Below are 20,868 nucleotides of genomic sequence, written 5' to 3'. Positions count from 1 at the left end.
CCACCCCCAAGAGGACGCTGTCAGCTGAGCAATCACACCGCCCCAAGGGTGTGCCTGTGTGGCCTGCTGGGGTCTGCTTCATGGCTGACAAGCGCTTTCGGAGGGGTGCACCTGCAGGGAAAGCCTGCCTTTGTTTTTGTCAAATATGAACCCACAGATTTAAGGTCATTTTAACACTAACACCCTCTAACATTTAAAACGCCCCAACCAGAGTGTTTAGGGCCTGGGTAGCACATGGACTGGGTTTAAGAGCCAACTCCGACGCTGCCTGGCTATGTGACCCTGGGCGGCCACCTCACCTCCCGGGATCTGTGTTTTGGCTGTGCAATGAGAGGTGAGACAACGGGGCCCCGGTTTAATAGTCAGAGGGTGGCTGGGATGCACTGGCCTGGGGCAGGGATCTCCCTGTGGTCAGGGGCCCAACCAAGGGTCATTGGTCTGCTGCAGGACCAGTGTTTCTCCCTCTGCAAGTAGGGTGAGGACCACAGACCTCACATATGAAGAGGCAATCATGAAAGCAGTCAGGGCCCTTGGCCAGATGCTGCATGAGGTTCATTCGTGGTCGGAGGCACGCCCTGACCAGAGTGAGAGTGAGCACACGTCCCCACCCTCTAATGGCACTCAGACTTGGCGGCACGCGTTCCCCGGTAATAATTACGGTCTGGGATGACAACCTTCACTGGTAAAACACTCCGCTGCTCCGTGAGGCGGGATGGCTGTGCAGAGGCCAAGCCGTATCTCTGCAAAGCTCCTCCTTGCAGGTCAGACCCGGAGCCCCAGTAGAGAGTCCCCTCTGAGCACTTACTGTAAGCCACCACCTGCCTCTAGAAAGACATCTGCTCTGCTCATCTGTTTCTAGATGAAAGCTAGGCAAGTACGCTTTTTGCAAAAACTTATCTGAGCCCTTGGGGAAAGTGGAAAATCAGACCAAAGACCATACCCAGAGCACTGGGTGCTTCACTCGTACCAGGCTCCAAAGCAGCCTGCAGCAGGCCAGGGGCACACAGGGCCTCGGGACGGGGATGGGGAGGCCAGCCCCAGGCCTCCCCAGTCAGAGAACAGGATCTTCTTCCAGACCCCACAGCCTCCCTACTGGCTCCCGAGCCCACGAGCAGATCAGTGCTAAGGCCCAGCCAAGCTCCGACCAGTTCAAGATGAACCGAGAACAACATGGCTGACGGGCCAACCTATGCAAAAGGTCTGCTTGTTCTCCTTATTCTTAGATTACATCTCACCTACTTCTTAGTGTCCTTTTGTTCATGAGATGACAGCAACAGTGAGTTACAGCTCATTTGTGTGTGTGGGTACATGTGCATAACGTAACATTTACCACGTTAGCCATTTTTAAGTGTACAGTTCAGAGTCATTAAGGGCATTCGAAAGGCAGTGCAACCATCACCACCATGCTTCTCCAGAACCTTCCACTTTGCAAACTGACCTCTGTACCCATCAAACACTAACTGCCTGTTCCCCACCCACTGCCCTCAGTCCCACTAACTTTTGTGAATGGTAGAAATAAGGACTTTACTTGGAAAAACTATTTCTTAAATTTTACAGATCTGTAAAAATCCAAGTCACAGGCCTCCTGAGGTTCCTCCTGGGCACATCTGAGCTGCACCCCAAACACGAGCTCCCCGAAGGCAATATCTCTGGTCAGGTCGGACCTACTGGGATGTGGAAAATGTCTGGTGCTCGACAAGGCGACAGAGGAGGGGCCAGGCAGTGCTGCCCCCACCCTCCCACTGGGATGGAAACTTCCACACCACAACCTGACTGCACGTATCCAAAACCCAGAAGCCCCTCTGGCATGCCACAAGTCGGCACCTAATGGGAACGAACCGTCTTAACCGGCTACGCCAGGACTACGCTACAGTCCGCCCTTTGCGGTCGAAAAGAAGGAGTTTTCTCCAGATTTTCATTTTACTTAAAAGCTCTTCCTTGCCTGGGGTTTTGAGGTTAAAAACCACTGCCTCGCATTCACACACTTTAAGTGGGAATGTAAATTGGTACTACCTTTACGGAGAGCAATTTAGCAACAGCTAACAAAAATAAAAGAGAAACACCCCTTGACCCGGCAATTCTACTTCTGGAAATTTATTCCGCAGATAAGAGAGTGCATTTACATGAAAACCCACAGACTGGGATACTAGCTGCAGCACCGCTTGCTTCCCGTCTTGGGCCATCGTAACCTGAAACGTCATCCTCGGGCAACGGGTTTAACCGCGATGGGCCAGCCGGCGGCACGGCACCAGGCCCACCACCTGAGCCCACCGCGAACCTCTCCAGGAGGACTTCTGTATTGTGAAGTCAAAAAAACAGATGCACAACAGCAGGCAGCCATTTGTGTTGTGTTTTCTTTTTTAAAGTAATATATTAATATATTGGTATCTACAGAGACTCTCTCTGAAAGAGGACACACACACAAAAAACTAGCAACCATCGCTGTCTCTGGGGAGGAAAACTGAAGACAAGGGTGTAGAGAAGTCTGTTTGCCTGTAGGCCCTTTTCAATTTCGTACCAAGTATAACGGATTACTTACCCAAATAATTTTAAAATATCCCAGGTGATCTTTGTAATATATTTGACTACTTAACTGTAATCTATAGATTTGCAAGTTCCATAAATCAAGACATGTTTCTAATTTATCTTTAGACTCTGGCCAAGGTCCAGTGCGAAGTCAGGCCCGGCTTTCTGAGTGTTTCGTAATTATTATTTAATAAACAAAAGAGTGAGTGAGTGAATGATTACCAAATGGCTAGTGAAGAAAAGCACCAGAAGAATTATGTCCTCTGAATACGAGGAAACTGTGAGTCTTGAACTGTTGGGGAGGCGGACGCTAAGCATGGACACCCAGGGACAAAAAGGGGAGTCAGTCGCTCAAAGGACGGTGCACACCATTGACTGTGTGATCAAGTTCATGTTCTAGGGTTAATTTAATAGGAGTTTTGAAAATTTAAATCCTAACAACTATTTTATGTGGAAAAAATGCCAGCACTGAATGTTTCTTTTGGAACAGAAGAATGCACAGAAAAGGATGGCCCAAACAATTTTAAAAGACATCGTTTAAAACCACATAATGGGTCTACCTTTTCATACTGTGAACCCCACGTTCCTAAAGGATCAGCAAGTGGCCTAAAAAAGCAATCTGACTCTCCAGGGAATGGACCATCACTTTTAAGGGCCCTCCAGGGATTGATGCATGCCCAGCTTAGAACTCTTGCCCTGTTACCCTCTGACTCTTGCCCCATGACCCTTCACAGCCCAGTCTGCCAAGCAGGATTATAAGTGGGCCGCCCAGCACCTCAGACCCCCAAGCTCCGAGAGATAAGCTGTCAAAAAGCCCGAGCGCTTTAGTCTCAGGAAAATTACACCAGCCCCCTCGGGTGGTCATACAAACAACTGTGGTTAAAATAAGGCAGAAAATTAGAAATAGCAAAACCACACTGAGGGGAGGAAAGAAAAAGAACTAGGGAGGAGGGAGGAGAACTTGGAAAGGAACTATGGCCGGCCGAGGGGACCGCAGGTGCCCCCTACTCGCCCCTCCCTCAGCCTCACGGACAGCGCGGTTCATGACTTCTGTACCTTCACGGTGCGGCCCCCATCAGCTGAATGACTCCTCGAACCCTCTGAGACTTGAGTTACCTCTAGTGTCTTCTGCTCACGGAAAGAGAGGTGAGAATTGCCTTTGAGAAAGACCAGGAGAACGCCGGGGAAGTGTGAGGAGGCTGGCTGACGCGTCCTCGCGTGAGTGATGAGGCTGTGGCAGTGTCCCCGCTCTGGTTTCCAACACCCAGGCTCTGCTCACCAGAGTGTTCCCGAAACCCACCCTCACTGCCACTCACACAGAGGCCCTGGGGATGCCAGGGCAGGGACCGCAAAGCTAAAGGGGAATTCTGAGAACCCCCTCGGAAGATGCACAGAGAACAGTTCATCTCTCAAGTTGCATCCGTCTTCCAGGACTGGCGCTGAGCTCGAGATAATGGACTTTCAGGCTCCGTAATAATGACTTAATGGTGCACAAATGTGTTCAAAACATCCTGGGAGAGTCCCCAGACTAACCCCGATGAGAGATGCGGCCCACTGCGCATCGCACCACTTACCCACTGCCCTCCACTTCCTGGGGTCAGGACCAAGAGGTGCTGGCAGCTGCCTACACTGCCTGGGTGTTACTTTTGTTTCTAACCAGAAAATGAGGCCACTGGTTCATTGACACCTAAGCCAGCAGGTGTCTGAGGTGATCCTGCCCATTAAATCCACTGGTGGTTTCTGCTGACACACAGGAAAGCCATGGCATTTGCTTACTTACTTACTGCTTATGGTTATTTTGCAACTGGCTGCCATACTGTCTTACTACTTTAAATTATTTTCCATTTCGTCTACTTTGAAAACCCAAGACGACCGCTGTATCCACTCAAGACATTAATTTTGCAACCTCCTATCTAGGAATTATGTCCTGCCTCTTCTTCCTAGCCTAGTGCATTTGCTTGAATCTAGAATAATGATAAATAATAATGAGAGCGAGCCTGGGCACAGTGGCCCATGCCTGTAATCCCAGCACTTTGGGAGGCCAAGGCGGGAGGATTGCTTGAGCCCAGGAGTTGGAGACCAGCCTGGGCAACACAGCGAGACCCCATCTCTACAAAAAAGTTTTAAAAATTAGCTAGTGCGGTAGTGCATGCCTATAGTCCCAGCTACTCAGGAGGCTGAGGCAGGGACACTAGGAAACTAACACGAAGACACAACGAGCTCCTGTGGGCTTTCTCCAGGAGGCAGAGGGAGAGTCCAGGACTCCTCTGGAATCCCACAAGGGCATCAACCCCCACCCTGTGCTCCACCCCGTGGGCCTCGCCTGCCAGCCAGCCAGCCACCCTTCCACCGCTCTCCCCGGGCACCCTGTAGCTGCCTCTGTGCACCTTCCTGATGGAAGAGGCAGCCCCAGTTGACCGTGGCTGCTGGCTGGAAGAGACTGCCACATGTGCCACGCACAAAAATGAGCCCAAGCGCAAAGGGAGCTCTGGGAGGTATCAGACACTGCGCTGAACAGTTTCACATACATCCTCCTTTTTTAAGCTCAGGACTATCCAGGGGCAGGTGAGTGAAGAAGCCCTGAGAGGGCGTGTGACCTGCTCAAGGTCCCACAGCAGGTCTGTGGCAGAGCTTTGCCCCAGACCTGGGCTGTCTGCACTGGGCCTGTTGGGTTCTCGGCACACCCAGCGCCCGATTCCCCGGGGACTGAAACACCTGCCCCTCGGCAGTGCCATCTCCCCCTCGCTCTGCAGCTGTGGGCGCCAGGGGCCAAGTGCAGTTGGCATGTGCTCTTTGAAAAGGTATTTATCTTTCCACTTGCTGAGAGCAAGCAAGAGCCATAAAAGGACATGCCCAACGTCAGGTGCGCAAGCGTCCCACAGAGACAGATGTCATTCACATGCAGCGACCAGGCAGGGCCGTTAACTGCCAGGAACACCATCCCCAAAGAGCACTGCAGGGGCACTGCTGAGCGAGGAGATGTTGTCCCGGCCACAGGTTCAGGGCCACTTCTCCCAGTGCCTGGGACAGCAAGGTCTCCATAATCGCAGAGCAAGGCAGGATCCACTCCAAGAGACACTTGAGGTTCTAAGCAGCATCCACAGGCAGCCCTATGAGCCTGAGATTTTTGTTTTCTTTCTTTCTTTTTGCCATTTTGACCATTTTTAAGTGTATAATTCAGGGGCATTAAGGACATTCACGATGTTGTGCAACCACCACCACTGTCTATTTCCAGAACATTTTTATCAGCCTAAACGGAAGCCTCGCGCCCGCTAAGCGGTAACTCCCATCTCCCCTCCCCAACCCCTGGTAACCACTGTTCTGCTTTCTGTCTCTGTGAATCTGCCTATTCTAGATCCCTCATACAAGTGGAATCGTACTGTGTTGTCCTTTTGTGTCTGGCTTCTTTGATTTAGCAGAATGCTTTCAAGGTTTGCCCTTCATTCCTCTGTATGGCCAGATGATATTCCACTGTACGGACAGACCACATTCTCCTCATCCATTCAGCCATTGCCTGGCATTTGGGTGGTTTCCACCTTTTGGCTATTGTGAATAGCACTGCTATGAACATCAACGCATGAGTATCTGTTGAAGTCCCTGCTTTCAATTCTCTTGGGCATAGACCGAGGAGTGGGCTTCTAACCTTTTGAGGAACCACCACGCTGTTTCCCACAGCGGCTGCACCGTCTTGCATTCCCACCAGTTCCCCACATCCAGTTTCTCCACAACCTCGCCAACACTTGTTATTTTCTGTTTTTTGGTTTTTGTTTTGGATAATAGCCAAACTGGAGATTTTAAAGAGAGGGAAGAGGCAAGTCCCAGAAGAGCCCCACAGATGGCTCCAGGGCAAATCCCTGCCGCTTGATAAGATAAGGAGTGGGAAAAATATTAGCATCTAGAGGATCTTCTGAAGGCAACTTTAGCATCACGAGAATTACTGGACACAGCGCTCGGCCCTCACTGCAGACGCGAAGTTCGCCCAAGTCTATTACGTTACCAGATGCAGAGGAGGAGGCAGGGCAGGAATGATCGTCCCAACGAGTCAGATGAGGAAATGAAGGCCTGGGAAGTGACGCAACCCTGCCCAACGTCACAGAGCACAGCTTCCACGGGGCCTCCGGGCTCCTAATCCAGGTCAGCTGTGGGCACCGTCTGCACGAGGGGCCACATCCCAGACCTGGCGCAGCAGCGGCAGGAACAGCATCTCTGTCTCTGTCCCACACTCACACTCACACACATGCACACTGAGGTCTTGACTGAGAAGTTCCAGGAAGGACACAGGACCCCCCTTCCTTGCTGGCAGGAAAAGCTTGCAGCCCGGTGGGCTACCAGCCCGGCATCTCCATAGTGACGGAATGGCAGAGGCTGAGGGGCCCAAAACATAACCTCTACCTTCTGAAACCCCGCCTGTCTGTTCAGCTCCAGCATCCAGCTATGTGGGGGCTCTGTGAAGCTGGGGGACCACCTCTGAGCCGTAAGACCAGGTGACAGCACACCCAGGACCCGGGTAATGTGATGGAAACCACCACTCCAAGGCCCCCACCCCCAGTCCTTAGCAGCGTCACCCACGGGCCGCAGCAAATGGGCAACGTGATAAGTACCAGGAAGCCCTCTGGGCACAACTGTTCTCACACACACAAATGCCTCCTTCATGCCAGGCCACAGGGAGGCTCCTCTCAAGTCTTGAAAACAAGAAGTGTTCCTTCTAAGGTGTGTTTCCCACTTAAAAAAAAAAAAAAAGTTTTACAAAATGCTTAGATTCCAAGGTTAAGTAGGCTCAAAAGCCTACTGAACTCCAAAAGCCTATTTAACTGGCAATGGGTCCATTGTGTAGCAAACTACCAAAGCAGCACTTCAGTTACCTTCCGCCGGGCCTTGGTTTTCTCAGCTGCATGATGGAGCTAACGTCAGAGGGTTGTTGTGGGATCAAGTAAGACCTGGCATGGAGTAAACGCCCTAATAAGCGCAGGTGCCGTACCTGACTGGCCTGGTAGGGCCGAGACTCGGATATTCAGCTGTGTGGAGGGTGGTGTTTTGGTGGCGGGCCAGCCGGGGACCCTAGCCGTGTGGGTGGGCATCCCGGGGGAAGCAGCCTTTGCAGCGCCAGCCGTGTGTCCGCTGCAAACTCCCCACACCAGCAGCACTTGACACAGGCTGGGTTGAGCTGGGCCACACCCAGCCTAGGCGAGCACAACCGCAGAAGTCAAGCAGAGACATCCAGGACGAAGGTGGGACCCTCCCCAGTGGCAGGAACAAACCTGCAAACCTATAGGTTCAGGTCCATTAGAAAACAAACAAAAAAAGCAAAAATAGAAGGTGCTTATAGGTGGGGAACACTGTACTTTTCATTTTATGTATTTTTAAACTATTTTTTTTAATTGTATTGTAATACGCACACTTAAAGTGAGATCTGTCTTAAACTTGGAGGTGTACAATAGGTCACTGTTGGCTGTAAGTACAGATCTCCTGAGCTTATTCATCTTGCTTGACTGAACGTTGATTAGCGACTCCCCGTCAGTCCCTGGCAACCACCATTCCACCCTCTGAGTCAAATTCACCCTATGAATTTGACTCCAGGTACCTCATACAGTGGAAGCATGCAGTGTTCGTCTTCCTGTGACCGGCTTGTCTCACTTAGCACAATGGCCTCCAGGTTCATCCATGTCGTGGATGGCAGGATTTCTTTCCTTCTTTCTTTCTTCCTTCCTCTCTTTTTTGATTGTTGTTTTAGAAACGAGGTCTTGCTATGTTACCCAGGCTGGAGTACAGTGGCTGCTCACATGTTCGACCATAGCTCACTGCAGCCTTGAACTCCTGGGCTCAAGCAATCCTCCTGCCTCAGCCTCCCGAGTAGCTGGGACTACAGGCACGTGCTGCTGCATCGGTTTAGGATCTCGCTCTTTTTTAAGGCTGATTAATATTCCATTGTATGTATATACCACATTTCCTTTATCTATCCATCCATCAGGAGATGGATGTTTTAATTAATTTATTTTAGTTTGTTTTTTTAGAGACAGGGTCTCACTTGGTTGCCCAGGCTGGAGTGCGATGGCATTATCATAGCTCACGGCCACCCTAAACTCCTGAGCTCAAGCAATCCTCCCACCTCAGCCTCCTGAGTAGGTGGGACTACAGGTGCATACCACCATGCCCGGCTAATTTTTAAAATCTTTTTGTAGAGATGGGGTCTTGCTATATTGCCCAGGCTGGTCTCCAACTCCTGGCCTCAAGTGATTCTCCCACCTCGGCCTGCCAGAGTGCTGGGGTTACAGGCATGGGCCACTGTGCCCGGCCTGTATTTTTAAACCATTTGATCTTTAAAAATTTATCTTTGTTAATTTACCATGAACATATATTACTTTAAAATTTTTTAAACATATTTAAAAACCAGAAACAACAAAAAACAAATAGAAATTTAACTCAGTGCTAGAGAGAGAGGCCTCCTGTTTGTCCTTTCTGCCCCCCACCCCGCCCCAATCTCCATCTCAGTCTCCGACCTTACAAATCCACCCTCAGCAGCAGCTTATCTTCCACGTGATCTACCGCACGCTCACCACGTAAGATTCCTGGGATGATTATCAACCATATTACGGCCACTTTACAAACAGCCTTAAAATTCTCAAATAAAGCATGTTGAATGCAACCCCTCGTTAATCACCCAGCCCTAAGTTAAGAATTAAGCACCCTTAATTGGCGACTGTGGAAATGGACAGCACAGCTTCTAGGCACCGCTGCACACACAACTGGCACCGGGCTGATAATGGATTTCCTAAGTCACTGCTCATGGAGCAATTTCACCACGAAAGTTAATTAGCCTAATGAAGGCAAGTGTGACTTCCTGAATTCCAGGCTGACTATCTGCTCTGACTCAGCCACCCCAGGAGACCACCGATGTCATCCTCCTGGCTTCATTTCCCAGAGTACCCAGGAAAAGGTCCCAGGGGATGATACTGCAGGAGATCATGTGTCCCTTGCCTTCCCTACCACTGTCCACTGGGAGTCTACAAGCACTCGGAAGGCCACCAAGAGCCAGGACACACACCTGCCGCCCTCTCCCAGAGCTGGCCCCAGAACCTCTACAAGGGAGGGAGCCCCCCAGCAGGTAGAAATCACAGGTGAGCTCCTTCCATGCCTGGTCAGGCCAGGGCAGGTGGAAGACCAAGCCTTACTAACCGTCATATCCGTGACCAATAACGACCTGCTCTGGGCCTGACCAGGGTGACAGTGGCTCCCGTGTGCCTGACAGTTCACAAAGCCACCCTCCCAGTCAGTCTCTCACTGGATCCACACAGCATCCCTGGGAGAAAGCACAGCTGCCCTCGTTGTTTGGATACTGGAACCAAGGCACAGAAAGGTGCGACTGTCAAAGGTCACTTACCTCTTGGAGATGGGACAACTCACACCACTGGGTCCCTGAGCCCCCCTCGCCCGGGGGCCTTTTATTGTTCCTCATCCAGAGGCAAACCAAAGTCCAAATCTCCCTGGCCGGAAACACCCAAATGTCCCTCAGTGGATGAATAGAGAAGGAAAACGTGGCACATGCATACAATGGACTATTATTCAGGAAGGAAAAGGAAGGAAATCCTGTCATATGCTACAACATGGATGGTCCATGCTAAGTGAAATAAGCCAGTCGCAACAGGACACCACTGTTGCTCAGCGCACGCAACCCATGGAGACAGAAGGCAGGAGGGGGAGGGGCAGGGGGCAGCTAGTGTTCAGCGCAGACAGAATTCCCGTTTGGGAAGACGGGAGATGCGGTGGATGGATGGTGTGACGCTGCACAGCACTGTGAACGTCCCTAACACCACAGGGCGGTACGCTGAAAAATGGTTCCAGTGGTAAATTTTATATTATCTACATTTTACCACAAGAAAAGGAATGAAGGACCAACACATGCTACTACGCGATGAACCCTGAAAACACTACGTCACATGTAAGAAGCCGGACAGAAAAGGCCGAGCACGGTGTGATCCCATTGATATGAAATGTCCAGAATAGGTAAATCCATAAAAAGAGAAATTAGATGAGTTGTTGCCAGGGCGCGGGGGCGAGGGGGAGACGGGGAGTGACTGCCAGTGGGTCCGGGTCTCCCGCTGTAGTGAGGAGAGTGTTCCGGAACTAGATCGCGGTGGCAGTTGCGCACCATTGTAGATGGACTAAATGACTCTATGATGTACGTTGTCAAAATGGCTAACTTTACATTATGTGAATTTCACCTCAATTTTACAAAAAGAGAGAAAAACCTTGCATCTCTCCACCCTCTTTTCATGCCCTGTCCAAAGCCTCCTCTGAAGCCTCCTGTTTCTGTGGGCTTCTAGCGCCCCACGTGCTGGGACCTGCTGCGTTTTCTCTCCATATCCGTGGCCAGAACACAGCTGGAAGCCTGCAGACCCCCGAGGTTGTGCCACCCACCCACCCAGCCAAGACAGTAGTGAAAGTAGGAAAAAAGCTGGCAATCTGCCTGCTGGGAGAGCAGGTGGGCCAGGCCTGAAGCTCACTGTTTCCTTTTTGGGGACGCCTGGCGCTGCCATCCCAGGGGCCAGGTAGCCCGGCTCTGCCTGTCCAGGCATGACTTATTATCCCCCCTTTGCCACCGGCGGAGATTTAATTAAACCCTTTTCCAAGTTCACAACCGGGCCAGGCCACCCAAGCAAACCAAAAACGGTGCCGGTCTGACTCTAGACGGCCTGAGAAGCTCCAGGGATGTGTCTCCATCTGGAGCAAGGACCCAGCTTCAGCTGCTCTGCACACGCGCCGCCGTCAGGCCTCCAAATCCTGCGGAGGGAACCTGAGCAGAGGCTCCCCCACTGGGCCCACCTGTGTCACCTTCTAATGCTCTTGGCCCAGTGGCCACAGGCCCTTCTGCTCCTGAGCCCAGAGGAGCCCAGAGACACCAGGGTAGTCAGACACCCACACAGAGCACACAGCCTCCTCTTCCTCCCGCATCTGGCTCCCTGTTGCCCTCCTCACAAGGCCAGCTCTGGGCCCTGCTCCTGCTTTGTGAGTCAGAGAGCAAGCAAAAGAACAGAAGTGGGTGGGCAGGGGCAAGATGGACCGAGCAGACCCTGGCTCAAGGTGTGCCGGGCCCCTCCCTCCTGGACAAACCCCAGCCACCCAGAACTGTGCTCTTTTTAAAATACCCCCTGCCCCACCCCCCGTGGAAAGGAAGCCACACGCAGGGATCCGCCTGACCAGCCGTCACTGGCCAACCTGAAAGTCGTTCTCCCTTAAGGGAGGAAAAAGGCACAGACGCCCAGGTTAAGACTCCTAAACCCTCTAGGACCACACCCAGGCCCACGCCTGCTCCCCGACCTCCTGCCTACAGGTGCGTGGCCTGATGACTTCACAACAGGATCGGATTTTGACCTTAAAATCCCATAAATAGACCTGATCCCAGAGCGTGCACTACTGTCTCAGGGAATCTGCTCTGAGTCCATGGAGCCCTTTGGCCTCTTTGAAAAGCAAAAGCTACAGAGCGAACAGGAGAGGAATTCTGTTTTCCCCTCTGGAAAAAAGAAAAGGAAAAGAAAAGAAAAAAACCTACACAAACCCAAACTGAAAAGTACTTTGCACTGTTCAGACTCAACCAGATCAAGAAATACTGATGGATTTTAAAAAACAACATAACAGCCCAGCACAGGCCGTGTCAGAACATGACCGAACATGAACACAAACATGAGGAATCAGGTTTAGAGCCTGGGCCTGCACTTAACTTCCCGTGATTTAGGTTGGGCCTAAATCACGATCTCTCAGAGTCTCAGGGTCCCCACCTGTGAGACATAACAGGTGAAAGCATCAGGGACCTCTCTGAGCCTCAGTTTCCTCACCTGTAAAGTGGGCGCAGCAGAGTTTGTGGGAATTACATGAAGTGCAATGGGCAAACACACTCTGCACAGGGGGGTAGTGTATCAATACAAAAGGCAGGTAAGCAGAAAAGGACCCCTCACCTCTGCACCAACAGCTATTGCCTCCCCAGTGACAGTCCATGGGCACCAAATCACCACCGTGCCACTGTGCCAGGCCAAGGACAAATAAGCTAAGGTCCCCCACAGCCCCTGGAACAGCCAGCCAGACTAGACCAGGGATCCCTACGGTTTGGAAGCTTCTCAGGAGAGGAAAGAGCAGCCTTCTCCTTGAGCAGGAAGCTCCAGTGGAAAAGTCCATAACCTAAGGCCCACCCGGTGGGGCGTGGTACGGGTGCCATTAGCCCGAACCCTCCAAGCACCAGTCCTGCAGCTCCCAGGCCACCGAGACAAACCTGGGTGAGCTGGACGTCCCAGATTTTACGAGCCGGCTTGCAGTTCACTAACCGTGTCCTTGAGTCTTAATCCTGCTCACTGCCAACGCCCACACCCAGCCCTGTGATCTTAGGGTTTCAGGGAAATGGAAAGGTCAAACCCTTGGACTTGGTTTTTTCCAATGCTCCTTCTGGCTCTCCTACTTGTTTGAGTCTAAATTCCTTTTTCCCCCCTGCTGGAAAGTCAGACAGAACATTCTTCAGGAAAGAGAACTTTTAGCCCGGAGGGCAGGGAGAAAAATAACCGAGGTAAAATGAAAAATGGGTGAAATCAGGTACTTTAAAACCCTGGTACCCGAGGAGCGCGGGACGAATTGCATGGGTCAGCAGTCATTACCGTGAACTCACGATGCTCCGGTGAGTCATCCAAGGCTGGGAGCTGAAATCAAACTACCGTTTTCTCCCCCGGAACAGGAGGGGCGCTCAGCTGCATACTGATGGAAGGATCCGCCAAACACATCCCTTGCTACCCCGGCAGCAAAGGCACAGGCCGCTTCACACCCAAGTATCAACTGCTGAGCTCCTTTCCCTGCTAGGTTAATACAAATCCTGCTCCGGACCAATTAAACAAGCCACTTCAAAACTTCGCTTCACTGTGTTGGAAAATGTCCTGTGTAGGGGAAAAAAATGAAGTCCCGGGTTATGCTGCCCAGTGGACGGCTAAGCAAGTGAGAGTGCTTTCAGAACTCTTGAGGCTTTTATTAACGGTGTTTGAGTGTATGGTTCTTAAACACATCAAACAAATTTCCTTTAAACTGGTAGTTACTGACTGCCACAGGGAAGGCTGCAGGCCTCCCACCTCCCAGATGGTTCAACCACAATAAACGTTTGGCCTGTCAGATGCACAACACTGACGAACTAATTGAAATATGCTGCAACAAGCAAATCCAAAATAAAAGTGAAATAATTGTTTCCTTACGTGATAACCCGCCGAACTGCCTCCATGTCTGACTGTCCCTGCTGACTGAATGTTCCCTCTGCTCTGTGAGCCTCACTTATGTGTGCTTTTCAAAGGATTTAAATGCTTTTTTTTCCAGTGTGATTACCCACGTGGGGAAAATCCTAATTGCAAAAACGTTTGGTTTTTCTCCCTCTTACGAAAAAAAATGTAAGTGAAAAGTCAACTCTCAAAAAGTGCCAAGGAAAGCAATCCATGGGCCCTTCAGGGGAAGAAAGGAAACGTCCCCAGCTCTCTAGAGCACCATCGAAAGCCAGCACTGACCACACATCCATACCCACGGGGACCCCACACTGCTGAGAGGGAGGCTGGGAATGGCCACCTGCTTCTACCCCAACACACCCGTCCCTGCCCCCCTCCCTTCAAGATGGCTTTTCAAAGGGCTGTCAAGAGAGACACAGCAAGCTGGGCGCCGTGGCTCACGCCTGTAATCCTAGCGCTTTGGGAGGCTGAGGTGGGAGGATCACTTGAGGTCAGAAGTTGGAGACCAGCCTGAGCAAGAGCAAGACCCCATCTCTACTAAAAATAGAAAAAATTAGCCAAGCATGGTGATGCGTGCCTATAGTCCCAGCTACTGGGGAGGCTGAGGCAGGAGGATCACTTGAGCCCAGGAGTTTGAGGTTACAGTGAGCTATGATCACACCACTGCACTCCTGCCTGGGTGACAGAGCAAGACTGTCTCAAAAAAAAAAAAGAGAGAGAGACGGCAGGGAATGGACCACCAGCACCCACTGACGACCCCCCTACCCCACTGTGTGGGGACCAGGGGGACCAGGAGGCTGCAGGGCCCAACTCCAATCCCAGGATGACAACAGAGGAAGAAGGCATGCATACGAGTCAGGCCTGGGAGGGTCCCCCAGCTGGCAAAGAGAAAATTCAGCCCTTCCCCAGGAACTCTCTCTCAAAGGGCAAATGAAGACCCTGGAGAGAAGAAATACTGATAATCTGTATGACTGATGTGCCACCTCTTCAGAGGGCACCCGGAGGACAGAACAGTTTTGGAAACGCTCCACTGAGAGAGCCCAGGAGGGAGAAGGCTGGGATTTGAGGCGTGGGGGCCCCAGGAAGCCCCACATTGGCCTGAAATGCCTCTGTAAGAGGATCACGCCTCTGGGGGAAGGACTGGCCTGAGCTCCTCTTAGCAAAGACCAAATCTGCTGCAGGGCGGCCGCTGGGCAGCCGCCACCCCCTGGTGTGTGAGAGCGCAGGTCCCTCCCACCTGTAGGCTGCGGGGAGAGATGGGTGCCCTTCAGCAGGCGTCGGGCCCTTCTGGAAGAAGCTACAGGAGGGCTGATCACCTAAGACGGACACACATAAGAAGCTGCCAACAGCCTCACCCTGTCTGCATCCCCTCAGTACTGATGGTGGATTCTGTATTTGTGAATTCACCCGCTCACTAGAATTTCAACGTTCACGGTGCTTTCGAGGTCATTTTTGAACTTGTGCAGTGTGGCAAAAAATTTGAGTCACCTGATTTTTTGAGTTGCAACGCTCTGCCTTCTCGTTCCAGCTCTCGTACTATACACAAGCGTCCTTTCCCTGGTCTGTGCAGTGCCACATTTTTCCCACTTTTGTGCTTTTTGTTGGTGATTTCACTGTTTAAAATGCCCTCCCTGGGCGTGAGAAGGTTACGATGTGCAGAAAACACACGTGTTACAGAAGCTTCGTTCAGGCACAAGTCACAGTGTTTTTGGCCAGCAGTTCAACGTTAATGAATCAATAATATGTATCAAATAAGGTACCTTTTAACACAAACATTCATAAAATAAGGTTAGGTAAGAATCGACTGACGAAAATGTTGTGACCAGAGGCTCAAAGGAACCTAACCCTGCACTTTCCCTAGGAGCCACGGTGCGGTGTTTGCTAACTCCGTGTTCGAGGCAGATACAGAACATAAGTGCCGCCAATAACAAGACTAACCTATGTCTGTATGACCCATGACACACCTGACGCAGACAGGGCATTCCACCCTGCAGAGTCATCTGCTCCTAGGGCTACAGGTCGGCAAGGCCCCACCCGACAGGGAGCTCGAGCTACGAGCTTCCGCTCCGGGACTGGAACCAGCCGCTGCTTGGATAACACTGCCTTTTCCCTGCACCCGGGACTCCCACTGATGCCCCTGATCTCGACCTTTGGTCTCCCCAAGGTCTCCCCGACTACCGGGGTCTTCACTTCCACAGCAGGGAAGAGGGAGCGCAGGGGCAAGGGCATGCGAGCTTTGTCAGGGATGGGGAACTTTAGCCAGGAGAGAGCGTGAAACTGATTTTTCCATGCTCTTTCCCCAAGGTTGTCGCTTAGGGTTTTGATTTCTCTGTTACCGGAACCCTGCCTGTTGGTTAATTTCCTTTTTGTCCTCTGGCAAGGGCGGTTGTTAACATGAGTAATTTAAGCAAATGCCAGCCTGCCCTTCCTAACGGGGAACTCTTTATGTCTTTGGCCATTTAGGAGAGGTCTGTCCTGGTGTTTGGTAGGCTGGGCCTGAGGAAGTCAGTACCCCTCCGTGCATTTTACAGGGATAAAAGGACCACTGTACAGGGCTGCCGCTTTAAAGAAGGAGCCTAAACTGGTAATTAGGGACTTGGGTTCCAGGCTGGCAGAGAGGTCTCGTCGGGCAAGTCCCTTCTCTTCTGCCAGCTTCAGCCTCTCCTCCTTAACGAGGTGCGGGCCCCCAGCCCCAATATTCTTGGACCCTCTATCAAGGCTATAGATGGTTTGAAAAACGCACCACTAGGTTCCCCACTTTTATCTCTGGACCAATTCTCTCCTTTCCCACTAGAAGACCTGTTCTGGTGGGGCCATTGCCACAACCGCAGATTTTAGACTGAGTCGTGCACACCTTTACCTGTGCTGTGGACTATCAAAACTCCCCATTCTTCAAGGCCATTCAAATCCTGCGTCTTTCAGGAAGTCAGCCCTGACTGCCTTACCCAGAAGGGGCGTCTCCCCCTCTGAACTCTGCCTTCAAGTGATTCCTATGACACACACCCTGTGTTACCCGGGGACCCATATCCCTAACTGCACTGTGAGTTGGCTTTTAGGTGCAATGTTACTTACTGCATTCAATTCACTGATCCATATGGTTTTCCAGAAACCTTCTGTGATGACTTACAAAGAATATAGATAGATTTACACGTAAACACACACACACAAAGATAGACAATAAAGGAAAGTACAAATACATATGCCGACCATGAGGGTGGGCGAATATAGTTACTGGATGGAATATCACGTTGTGTGCTGAGCAGCCTGGAAGCCAAGGAGTAGAGGGGAATCATAATCAGTTGGAAAGAGTGGTACAGAAAGAGCCAGGCAGAACTGGGTACAAATCCAGAGAAACGCTGGGCAAATCAGTTGACCTCCCTGTGTCTCAACGTCCTTCTCTGGGAAAACTGGGGAAAGATACCACCTACCCTGCAGGGTGTGTCAGGAGCGCTGGGCACGCACTGCGTGGTGCCAAGTATGCAAACAATACGTGTTCTCCTTCCCCAGTTTCCTCCTCAATATCAAAGGAAAAAGCAACCTAGTTTCCCCGGGGAAGGCAAATTTTTCATACAAGTCACCGTGAGAAGCCTTTCGCAGAGGGGGCAATGTCTCAGATTACGGTTTTATGGTTTTAGAGCAAACCAGACCAGGATTTGCCCTGTCTCTATTTGATAACATTCCAGGGTGCCTACCCAGTAAAAGCTTGATAAACATTCACCAAATGACTTACAGAGAAGCTGTGCAAAGACCACTTAACTGCATCCGGGTCTGGAGGCAGGGGGTCCTGTTAAGCAGATTTCAGGGTAGCTGTCTGCAAAGAGATTGCTCTCACCCAAGCAAAGCTGACAACTGGCATACAGGCAACCAATAGCTTACTCTGGATCAACCTTGTGGTTATAAACAGTAGCCCCTCCTGCCTATGGCTAAAGACACCGGCGTGATGTCACTACCCTTCCATTAACGAGCACGCAGCCCCTGGCATCTTTTTCAAAAAGAGCAGGGCAGTGATCTTGGAGCACCAGACGTTTCCTCTTCTAATCTCTACAAATAACTGCACATCCTCCATGACTGGCTTTTCTCGAAGACCAAGTTAGAAAGACTTAACCAGATGGGCTGGTCGGGAGAACGTCTATCTGCTTGGTATTAAAACAGGCCTCTAGCTCTCTCCCCCTCTCTCCTTCCTAAAAAGAAAAGAAAGAAATGAAGAAAAAACAAAGAAAAAAAAAAACAGGTCTCCAGACATGGAGGAGGGCAATGGGTTCCCTTAGAGAGAATGTACAACGAATGAATTTTGGACGAGAAGGGCTCTCAGTGGCGGTCATCTAGGCGGACCCCTCTCACTATTTATCCAGACATTTCCTGAGAGCCCGCTGTGCTCGAGGCTCTGGGGATACAGAGACATATGATACCGTAGGGACCATCCAGAAGTGCACCGTCTAGCAGGGAGGAATATGTAAACAGATAGGGGCCAGTCCCCGAGGCAGACAAGTCAGATTAGCGTGGCACAAAGGTGCAGGGGACCAACTCCCCCTGAGAAGGCCAGTGACGCCAAGCCTGGCTCCCGATCAGCGAAGAGTTGATGTGGCACCCGGGAGAGGAAGGACATGGGAGCACCTCGCCTCTGACACCTCTGAGTAGCCTGGGAGGGCTGCAGTTCGCGCATAAGGGATGAAATGGTGGGAGAGGAGGTGGGAAAGGTGGGCAGGGCCCAGAACCCAAAGGACCTTGTATACGCAGAAGAATCTTCTTTCAGATTCCATAAAGGAGCAACCAAGTCCAAGAGAAACCAAGCGACTTAGTTACGCTGTCGCAGGTTATGGGGAAAGCCAGGCTGAAACCCAGGTCCCCTGACACCCGCAGTCCACGCATCAGCGGCGGTGGCAGGGGAAGGCCAGCAGAGAGAACGGTCCACTCAACACCGCCACTCAGGGAACCCAGAGTCTGTGCCCGGCCATCGTCATGGCAGAGATGAGCTCCGCTGCTCATTTGGCAAGTCACTGCCTACGAGAAAAACAGCCCTTCCTAACTCATTGTGTTCTCTCTGCAGAGGGAGAGGGCTGGAAACCTAGTCCAGTCACAGAATACAGTCTCTTAACAGAAGAAAAATAATGTAACGGCAACAGTCTGGGAATCAGATAAGCCAGGGTCCCGGAGACAAGCCTCGGAGGGGGCTTCCACTCCGTGCAGACTGACGGCACACAGGGTACTGACCGGGCTGGGGATGAGAGATGACACTAACTCCACCCTGGAGCTCACCGTGCAGCAGGAGAGATAAGCCCGACACAAAAGTATCTATAAAATAAGGCAGACAGTGATAAGAGTCACACAGAGATAAAGTGCAGTGGGAGTTCAGAGCAGAGAACAGTCTGGAGCTTGGGCAAGAGGGAGATTCAGATGGTGGGGAGCATTTACTGCCTTCCCCGAGGTGGGGGGTCTATCCTATCAGCTCTGGAGAGAGCTGGCAGTGGACAAAGACGCTCAAATAGGGTCTCCTTTGAAGAACCCAGGTTCTGAAGGGGAGGAGGCAGGGAGGCCTGGTGCCTGGAGAATGCCCCAGCCCCTCCGTCAGAGGTAGGGAGAGGAGCGTGGGATGAGGAAGGATTTCTATGTAGGGGCAGCAAGTCAGTTGAAAGGGGACAAAGCTGGAGGATTTGCCTTGAAATGACATTTGCGTGGCATGAACCGTGTTTACCTGGAGTACTCATTTGGGATTTCTTGAGCAGAAATTAGTGCACACTGGGGGACACTAAAGTTTCCCTCTCCCCAGGCCACCCAGCAGCCCTGCCACCGATAAGAGAAGATGCGAGGTGGGAAGAACAGGAAGCTGCCCAGCTCTAAGATGGAGCTGGCACCCCCCATTACAACAGGAGAGGGAGACTTGGGATGCAGACGGGCCACACCCAAACCTTGGGCTCCCCCACCCCAACCTTGGGCTCCCCCGCACCACCCAGCCACGCCAGGGCTGGAGGCAGCAGCAGGCTGGCCCGGAGGGCTCTGCCCACCACTTCCTACCAGCCCCTTCCCCGCACTTTCATCAAGACCGGGGACGCCCGGGTGGGTCCAGCGCTGCACACACACCTGCCCCTTGACCCCTGTGACACACTTGTCACTCACGAAGTGGGGACTGGGGGTCCTCCACGCGGCCGCGACGGACGGAAATTCGGAAATTAGCATTTGGGGCACGAATCCGGGGCCAATGACTGACTGAGGCCGGGCTCCGGCCATCCCCTGAGCGGGGGTCCCCACGCACGGCACGCCACACCCTCCCACCCCCGACCCCGGGGGGCCGGGCCCGGGTCTCCGCGTTTCCCTCCAACCCGGACGGCTCGGCGGGCGCGTGGGCCGGGGCCTCTGGGCCCTCTGGGGGCGGCCGCCCGGGTCTCCCGCGCCCGGCACTGCGGGGCTGGCCGCGGGCCCGGGGAGGAGCCGCCCGCCCGCCCGCCGCACTCCGGGCCCGGGGCGGCCGACACACTCACCCCGCTCTGCGCGGCCGCGGGCTCCGTCCTCTTCGGCCGCGGGCTGGGCCGCCGCCGCCTCACCTCACGCCGCCTGCCGGGGAGCGCCGGCCCCGCGGCCCCGCGCGCCCCCGCCGCCTGCTGGCCCCGGGCGAGCGGCCGGGCCCCGGCGGGCATGTCCCGGGCCGTCGGCGGGCGGCGCACGTGCTGGCGCGGGCGGCCCTGGCGGCGGCGGCAGCGGGCGGAGGAGGGAACGGGCGGCCGGGCCGGCTGGACAGCTCTACGCCGCGGCGCGGCCGTGCCCCGCGCGCCCCAGCGGCCGCTGCTGCCCGCGCGCGCCGGGCCCGGCTCGCATTCCCTCACTGGCGGCGGCGGCGCCTCCTCAGGCCGCGCGGGGGACGGCGCGGCGGGGGCGCGTCCCTGCCGAGCCCGGCCCGGCCCCGCCGCCTCCGCCGGAAGAAACCTCTCCAACTTGGGCGGCGCGGCTGGTTCCTCGTCCTCCCCGCAGAGTGCCCGGCGCTGCCGTGCGGCCGCTCGCGAGTCCTCGGGCCTGGCCCGGGGCTCGACCCGGGGGCGGGGAGGGGCCGCCGCCGCGCGGGTCCCGCCGGGACCTCCTCGCTCCCCACCGCCCTCGGCCTGGTTTGTCA

The 20,868-nt window shown here is 53.1% G+C and overlaps 1 protein-coding gene across 3 annotated transcripts in view; it reads right to left on the bottom strand.

The window, feature by feature from the left end:
• The window catches only part of PITPNM2 (phosphatidylinositol transfer protein membrane associated 2), a 124,420-nt gene extending 103,872 nt beyond the window's left edge, over nt 1–20,548 (bottom strand). For 2 of the 3 annotated variants that reach the window (XM_069497430.1, XM_069497431.1), the window contains exon 1: nt 20,243–20,349. The gene's annotated coding sequence lies outside the window, so the exon portion shown is untranslated. Of the gene's footprint in view, nt 1–20,242 lie in introns of all 3 variants that reach the window. The other variant, XM_069497432.1, reaches the window with a different exon arrangement.
• Nucleotides 20,549–20,868: the final 320 nt, after the last annotated feature.

This window comes from Eulemur rufifrons, chromosome 21 (assembly GCF_041146395.1).
Source record: "Eulemur rufifrons isolate Redbay chromosome 21, OSU_ERuf_1, whole genome shotgun sequence".
Classification (NCBI taxonomy): domain Eukaryota; kingdom Metazoa; phylum Chordata; class Mammalia; order Primates; family Lemuridae; genus Eulemur; species Eulemur rufifrons.
Note: the sequence above shows the minus strand (reverse complement) of the source record. Positions and strands in the feature narration are given on the sequence as shown.